Below are 9,188 nucleotides of genomic sequence, written 5' to 3'. Positions count from 1 at the left end.
CGCCAACTGCAGACTGGACCTTTGGGAAGGGACATAGGGCAAGATTGGCTACTTCTATTTCCTGGTGTATTTGCTTCCTAGAACTGCTATAACTAAGGACGACAGACTGCATGGCTGTGAAGAAATGTATAGTTTCACAGCCTGGAGGCTAGAAGTGTTGACAGGCAGGTTCCTTCTGAGGGCTGTGAGGGAGACTCTGTTCCAGGCCTCTCCTCCCAGCTTCTAGGGATTTGCTAGCCATTTTTGGTGTTGCTTGGCTTGTAGATGTACTTCCCCATCTTTGCTTTCATCTTCACATGGCTTCATTCTCCCTGTGTATGTGTCTGTCTCTGTGTCTAAATTCCCCTTTTTTATAAGGACCCCACCCTAATGACTGCATCTTAATTTGATTACTTCTGTAAATATCTTATTTCCAAATACAGTCACATTCTGCGGCACTGGAGATTAGAGCTTTAACATATCATTTTGCCCCCGGGGGGGGGGGCAGACACAATTCAGTCCATAAGCAGCTACCCCTATTCTTCCATCAGTAGGATGAAAATGTAATTTATTATCCAAAATGAGACCCTTTTGAAAGTGAAGGGGTGCTGTTGATAATTATACCAGGACTTCAGATGTAAATCAGAACTATCCTGGTCAAACTGGGCCACCTGATCTACTGACCCATGAAGTATCAGACCTAGTGGAGGTGGAGAGTGGGGTATGTGAGCCAGGAAGTGTTGATTCAACCTTCGTTGCCATGATAGATGCTGGTACTTTCTGGGTGTGGCAAATGTTTCATGCTGACTCTTACTCTCATGGACCACTGGCAGTAGCTCATCAATTCACCGGACTGGGGCCAATGCATCTCTATTCTAGCAGGTGGCTTGAGGACTCCTTCCTTTAGAATCAGAGGATCCAGGAGTCTGTTTTCTGCTGAGGTCTCCTCATCCCACCAGGAAGCCTCCAAGGATGAAACCTAAGACAGTCCCATCCCAGTTCCCTCCACAGATGATCCACATCTGTTCCCCTGGAAACACTCAACCATACTTGGCCTCACAAACCGTGGGCACAAGATTGTCCCTAGTGTGGTAGTGTTTTTTCTCTCCTCAGTCAGAACAGCTAGCCAACCCCAAGCCACATGTTTTAGATTACACATGCAGGAGTCCACTGCATCGCCCAGCTTCTCTGAGGGGTTCATTTCAAACCTCTTTCCCCAGCTTTAAGGTGACAATTAGGTACCCCCACAAACCCCCTCACTGGAGGTGAGGGCTGAGGAAGGGCTCGACTCACCAACAGCTGTCTCCAAACACTGTCCTTTCCTTTAATTTCCCCATCTGGGCCCCTTTCCCACCCTCTTTGGGGTGAAGGGCTCGTCATCTCAAAGCCATTCCTTGTGCAAGTACTTCAAGGCGACCTCACGCTGCACATTGAGATGTGACATTTATTACTTCAGTACTTCGGTCAAAAGCAGAACAAAATGGTTTCATCGTAACCATCTTGTACCCCATTTTTTTTTTTAAAGATTTTATTTATTTATTTGAGACAGAGAGAATGAGAGACAGAGAGCATGAGAGGGAGGAGGGTCAGAGGGAGAAGCAGACTCCCTGCTGAGCAGGAAGCCCGATGCGGGACTCGATCCTGGGACTCCAGGATCATGACCTGAGCGGAAGGCAGTCACCCAACCAACTGAGCCACCCAGGCGCCCTTGTACCCCATTATTATTGACCAGACTGAGGCTGGGATTATCTTCCTCAACTTGGCATCCCAGAGTCTAGCTCCGGGTCTGACATCTGGTTAGGGAGGTCTGTAAGTGTTTCCCAATGAGTGAAGTAACAGCCAGTTTCCAGTCCTCTCAACAGTGTGATCTCTCTCCCTTGAGAATGCTTCAATTTGGTTTTTACTGAACTCCTAAATCAACCTTTGATAATGGAATAAAGAGACAGGGGTAGAAAAGCGGGATGTACGTGAACTTCCGTCCAGCTTCGCGAAGGACGCCTCGCATTTCCGCGGGCCGGCGCGCGCCGGCAGCCAGTGGGGCGGAAGGGATGCGCCCCCGCGGCGAGGCTTCCCACGGTCTCCGCGCCGGCGCCGCAGCCTTTTAGCTCCAGCTGACGGCTGCAGGGCGCGCTGCAGAGGCTCCTCCTGGCTGCAAGAAGCGGGAGCAATGTTCTGACGCGCCGCGGGATCGTCTGCGAGGCGGGGGAAGGGTTTCATCCGCTGCCAAACCAAGTTCAAAGGCGGCCTGCAAGCTTTCAGGATAGACACGTCAGTCCAGAACACCCCAGGCGTTGACCAGGCCTAGGCAGGTGGTCTGCTCTGCCGATGTTCTGGAGGAGGACTGAATCAGGGCATCCAAAGAAAACTTTGTTAATAACATCGGGTTCTGCACAATGCTTTGGGGCCAAAAATATGCGATGGAACAGAAGCATTTAAACAGACCTTTAAGATTCATTTTTTAAAGAGTTCATTATTATTTTACTGGTTGCTTGTAGGGAGAGATAAAAGGAGTTGGGAAAATAAGTTTTGGCAGGAGAGGTATTTTCTATAAAATAATTTACATAATATATATTAGTAGTAGCGTCTGATTGGTGTAAAATACTTCCAATAACTCAGATGTGTGTTCTGTGAAGTAGAAAATACAATCACTATTCCTTCCCTCATCCCAGCTTCACTTCCTAGAGGTAATTGCTCTTGACAGTTTGGTTAGTTTTCTTTAGCAATAGGAGTAGTAGTATCAATAGTAATAATAATAGGGCGCCTGGGTGGCTCAGTTGGTTGAGCGACTGCCTTCGGCTCAGGTCATGATCCTGGAGTCCCTGGATCGAGTCCCGCATCGGGCTCCCTGCTTGGCAAGGAGCCTGCTTCTCCCTCTAACCCTCCCCCCTCTCATGTACTTTCTCGCTCTCTCAAATAAATAAATAAATCTTTAAAAAAAAATAGTAATAATAATAATAGTTTTCTTTAATAATAGTAGTAGTATCAATAATAATAATAATAGCAAAAAATGGATCAAGGACTCACTTCTGTGTCAGGCACAAGCTAAAAGCTTCATAGAGACTGTTTGATTTAATCCTCATATCCTTTCTATGTCAGAGATACTTTTAGTACACCTGCTTTACAAATATAAGAACCAAGGGTTAGAGAAGATAGGTAACTTACCCAAGATTGTGCAGCTTTCTGTATGTTTTTAGCATGTGTTTACAAACATCTATTGTGTGAGTGCATATATATGGGCTTATTATGTATATTTTTCTGTTAATGAGATTAAGTATAACATACTTTTTTTTTTAAAGATTTTATTTATTTATTTGTCAGAGCACAAGCAGAGCAGGCAGAGGGAGAAGCAGGCTCCCTGCTTAGCAAGAAGCCCAATGTGGGACTCGATCCCAGGACCCTGGGATCATGACCTGAGCCGAAGGCAGACACTTAACTGACTGAGCCACCCAGGTGTCCCAAGTATAACATACTTTTATGAATCTTGTCTTTTTGCACTGAATATGTCATAGACACTTTTTTAAAAAGATCTTATTTATTTGTGAGAGAGAGAGAGAACAAGCAGGGGATGCGGCAGACAGAAGGAGAGGAAGAAGCAGGCTCCCCACTGAGCAGGGAGCCCAATGTAGGACTCGATCCCAGAACCCCGGGATCATGACCTGAGCCAAAGGCAGACGCTTAACCAACTGAGCCACCCAGGTGCCCTCATAGACACTTTGATATCAGGATTTATGACTGCGTCCTTCCACCGAGCAAGACAGTCTCTCTAAACCTCAGTTTCCCTGTTATTATCAACCCAAAAGTTAACCTATGTATGTATAATACCTGGCTGGCACATAATAGGTGCCCAAGAAATTACAACTATAAATATAACGACTCACATTACTAGTTAATGTTCAGGGGGACACCCATTAAAGGAGGTGTTTTTTGTTTGTTTTGATTTAATGTGATCGTGCTAAGGCAACTAAAATCTACTGAATTTATATGACCTGCCAGTTCTCTCTGAGTGTTTTGTTTTGACGGTTTGGTTGTTGTGGGCTCAGAAGGAAAAGGGGAAAAAAAAAAAAACATCTGGGAATGAATGTTTAAGGAAGTGTTTAATGAGGCTCAGAGAAGCAAATGAAAAATGCAAAACAAGCAAAATCCTGAGAAAAAACTCTGACAACAGGAGATCAAGACTGAAGTCTCTCCCCTCATCTATAAATCCCTCTGGCCACTTGAGATGAGTTCCTGGGTCTACATGACCTCTGCCCAGAGCCCATCACCAAGTGAGTCTTTAATTGAAGCCTCCCTCACAGAGCTCAAATACCGTCTAGAATAATGTGGACATGCTTATGTTTTTGTCCTATCTTTAGTGGACTATTCCTTCATGAAATAGGAAATTGCAGTTGGCCTTGAGCAGGGGTTGAGAATCGTAATCACTGATTTTTAAGTTACAATGGAGGTTCCCACTGTTGCAAGGGGTAGGTATTCTGGATGCTGCTGCTTCCATGTAGGAAATCAGTTTGATACCTCCTGCTAATTTCTTCTTGCCTCTGCTGAAATAAAACAACAAACTGAGAATCCTTTGAAATTGTAGTTTTCATGCAATAAACATTTTTTGGCACCTGCTATGTTCCAGGCACTGTTCTAGGCAATGAGACATCAGTGAACAAAACAGGAAGGAAAAAAGAAAGAAAGAAAGAAAAAAAACCTTGGACTGTCCATTCTAGTGGTCTGAATTTCAAATGGCCAGAAAAACTGCAGTTCTTGATGATCTGTTTTCAGTAACACAACAATCCATCTGTGGCATACATAGTAATTTAATAAAAACAGTAATTCCTTATGCTTATTTAACCAATATGAATTGCCCCATGATCCCTGGATTAGTAGTAATTTTATGTCTTTATTTTTGAAATTGAATTAGCACCGGCTCATGGCCTTGTATATCAAGATTAAAAGGGAGTCTGGTATCTGTCTCTTGGGATGTTCTCTCTACCTTGGCATGTCAGGATTCCAGAAGGGACCTCAAAGTTTAAGAAGGAGGTCTGCTGGAATTCCAATAAGAAGCATCCTGAATTCCTAGTCCAGAGTTTACCCAGGCTGCTACTGTTCCAAACTACCATTTGATATTATTGTCAGAAACAAGTCATCCACTACAGATGTGACCTGAAATATTAAACTATCTGTAGAACATGGGCACCAACCAATCAGAAGACAAGTCAGCTGTAGTGCCGGTGCGGGGTGCTAGAACCCCCACCATGCCTGGCATTAGCCTTTGATCACTAGTTCATGGGTACTGGAGGGAGCCAGTTGAGAGTGGTCAGGTAGAGAGAACACTTGAGGCGAGTGGGGATTGAGGCAATGGCTACTGAGCAACCATTACAAAAGTATTTCAGTGTGTTGACTACTCATATTGCCATACCTGTGCATATAGTTAAATAGCCTGCTCATGGCTTGTCTGTTAAGTGGGGCTGCTTACTTGAGAGTGGGTTCTTGCTTGCCCAATTTCATGCCCCAGACAATGGGTCCTTTTCCTTTGATGCCAACCTTGACCTAAGGAGCCCTTCACTACACTCTACAATATTTGAACTCAGTTCTTACAAACATCCTCCTCAAAAGGCAATCCCTCCTCAAAGGGGCTGCTTCTGTGTGGGCTCAGCAGGAATTTGCTGATTTCGCTCTCCTTTCTAGGCAATATCATTGGCCCCACCACAAAAACCCTCGACACACAGGTTGTGCATATGCCCTACACATATACACACACACACACACACACACCATCCAAAGAAAGCTACCTGGGGTTCTCAAACTTCAGTGCATATAGCGGCACTTGAGGAAACTTAAAATGCAGATTTCCGGGGATTTCTCTCCCACATCCCCAGAGTTTCTAGTTAATTAGGTATTGAGCAGTAGATCTGATGCAGATGGTCAGACAGGAACAAATACCAGTTGGTCATTAGCAAGGATTTCAGCTCCATTTATAAATCACTTTGTTTTTTTGCAAAGCAATGGCAGATGTGTTGCCCTTTCCAAAGCCTTAATGCTGAACAGAGAATAAATTACAAACTCTGACTTTGGTTCTTATGTTTCATTCTATTAGTCTGTTTCCTTTTAAGTCATCTGTGGCAAATATGCCCAGAGATTTCTTTTGAGATTGGAAGTTAGTGCGAGGATACAATAGAACTAGAAGGAGCATGGTACATTTCCCCAGCCTTACAACCTCTCTGCCTATGTTTCTTTGATGGATGTCCATGGAGACTTGAGGCTCAGGAGATAGCCTGAGTCGAGTACCCATCCTTATGTTTGTTCATTTAGGATATATATTTCCTATGAAAGAGGCTATGATTGGTCAACCCTCCACCATACAAAGTGGAATGCCTCTTCTGAACAGTTTCATGTCCCAGACAGCCTCAGAGGGTCGAGTTGCATATGTTCAGACAGTTTGGGCACCATCTCTGATCCAATGAGACAGGGCTAAGATGTGCGTTGATTTTTGAAGTAACGACAGCTCTTGGAAGAAAGCCACTCATGGGAATATTTTTCTCAGAGGGAGCTAAGAAAAGGCAGTCTTTTGAAAGTTCATGGAGGCCTCTTGACTTCTCCATGTGTTCACCCATTGACTGGGGACATGTGGTATATACATGCAATGGAATGTTATTCAACTTTTATTTCTTTTTAAGTTTATTTATTTATTTATTTATTTATTTATGTAATCTCTACACCCAACATGGGGCTCAAACTCATGACCCTGAGATCAAGAGTCGCATGCTCTTCTGACTGAGCCAGCCAGGTGCTCCCTATTCAACCATTAAAGAGAAGGAAATTCTGTTATATGTGACAGCATGGATGAACTGGAGAACGTTATACTAAGTGAAATAACCAGTCACAGACAGACAAGTACTACATGATCCCACTTATATGAGGTATCTAAAACAGTCAAATTCAGAACATCAGAGACTGGAATAATGGTTCCCAGGGGATGGGGAACAGGGAAATGAGGAGTTATTTATCAACAGTCATAAAGTTTCAGTTAAGTAAGATGAATTAATTCTAAAGATCTATAGTACAACATTGTACCAATAGTCAACAATAATGCATTGTTGACTTAAAATTTGCTAAGAGAATAGATCTCATGTTAAGTGTTCTGAACAAAAAAAAGGAGGTTTTTCATACCTGAACCTTGCTTTCCATCATGTTGATTGTCCACTTTCCTTAATTCTCTGTCCAGAACTTGAAAATTCATTACTTATGATAGGCCAAAAAATTCTCTTCATTAAATTATTTCATTCCCCTTCTTACACTCAGATTTTTTTATTCCATTTTGAAAATATATGTATGGATGTGTGTGTGTGTGTGTGTGTGTATTACTTTTTAAAGACTCTGGTCAAATGAGCACAGGATTTGGTCTTCCAAGCCCTATTGAAAAGACAAAAAAGATTTTTTTTTATACAACTGAAACTATAACTATGAAAGAAAACAAAATAAGGGAGCCAGGAGCAGAATTAAAATTTGGGGGAAATTCTAAAAGGCAGAAGGGAAATAGAATTTGATGAATGGAGAAAAGAGTGGGGGGAAAGCATTTGAATAAAGAGCAACCCTTCCCAAGGAGAAAGAGAAGCTTGAGAGTGGGAATTTACAGGAAAAGGTAGTTTGGAGGTCATGACTGGGATTAAGAACTGTATTCTGCTTATCTATTGTTTGTTACAAACTACCAAAAACTTAAAACAATGACTTTTTATTTGGCTTACAAATCTGCAGTTTAGGCAGAATTCAGCAGGGACATTTTGTGTCTGCTCCTCTCAGCACTGGAGCAGTTTAAAGGTGGGGACTGGACCCCCGAGGTCTTACTGGGCATCTCCATCTCCATGTGGTTTCTCTAGATGGTCTCTCCAGTGTGGTGGCTTCAGGACAGCGGGGCTTATTACATAGTAGCTCAGGGCACCAAAGGGGACATGTCCTGAAAGAGAGCCAGACAGAAAATGTATTGCCTTTATGACTTAGCTTTGGAAGTCATGTAGCATCATTTCCGCTGTAGACAGGCCCTCCGCAACTGAAGGGGAGGGAACATAGATCCCACCTGTCGTTGTTTTTTTTTTAAGATTGTATTTACTTATTTGACAGAGAGAGATAGAGAAAGAGAGAGAGAGCACAAGCAGGGGAAGCAACAGAGGGAGAGGAAGAAGCAGGCTCCTCACTGAGCAGGAAGCCCAATGTGGGGCTTGATCCCAGGACCTTGGGATCATGACCTGAGCCAAAGGCAGATGCTTTTTTTTTTTTTTTTAAGATTTTATTCATTTATTTGAGAGAGAGTGTGTGTGTGTGAGCAGGAGCAGGAGGGGAGAAACAGAGTGAGAGGGAGAAGCAGGCTCCATGCTGAGCAAGAAGCCCAATGAGGGACTCGATCCCAGGACCCTGGGATCACGACCCAAGCCAAAGGTAGACGTTTAACTGACTGAACCACCCAGGCTCCCCTAGATCCCACCTCTTGATGGAACAATGTCAGCATCATGTTATAAGAAGAGTACATGAGATGGGATATATTTGTGTGGCCATCTTTGAATATTACAAACTGCCATAAATTGTATTAGACCAGCTGGACCATATAATTAAGGAAAATCAAAAACAGTGAAGAGAAGGATCAAGATGGATATGCAATTGACCTGAGAAAAAAGAAAAAAATGGGGCGCCTGGGTAGCTCAGTCATTAAGTGTCCGCCTTGGGCTCAGGTCATGATCCCAAGGTCCTGGGATCAAGCCCCGCATCAGGCTCCCTGCTCCACAGGAAGCCTGCTTCATCCTCTCCCACTCCCCCTGCTTGTGTTCCCTCTCTCGCTGTGTCTCTCTCTGTCAAATAAATAAATAAAATCTTTAAAAAAAAAAAAAAGAAAAAATCTGGGGGCAGAGCAAGATGGCGGGGGAGTAGGAGACTTGGATTTCGTCTGGTCCCAGGAATTCAGCTGGATGGTTATCAAACCATTCTGAACACCTACGAACTCAACAGGAGATCGAGAATAAAAGCAACTCTCTGAACAGAAAAGCGACCACTTTCTGGAAGGTAGGACGTGTGGAGAAGTGAATCCGAGGTGATATTTGGGAGGATAGACGGCGGGGGAGGGGGCCTCCATTGGCCGCTTCTGGCAAGTGATAGAGCAGCAGAGCACAAAATCGGAACTTTCAGAAGTCGGCTCCGCTGAGGGACGTCACTCCAGTGGCTAAGCTGGGGGTGGAACC

Source organism: Leptonychotes weddellii, chromosome 1 (genome assembly GCF_054177405.1).
Source record: "Leptonychotes weddellii isolate Sample4059 chromosome 1, ASM5417740v2, whole genome shotgun sequence".
Lineage (NCBI taxonomy): Eukaryota > Metazoa > Chordata > Mammalia > Carnivora > Phocidae > Leptonychotes > Leptonychotes weddellii.
This window is presented reverse-complemented; position numbering follows the sequence as displayed.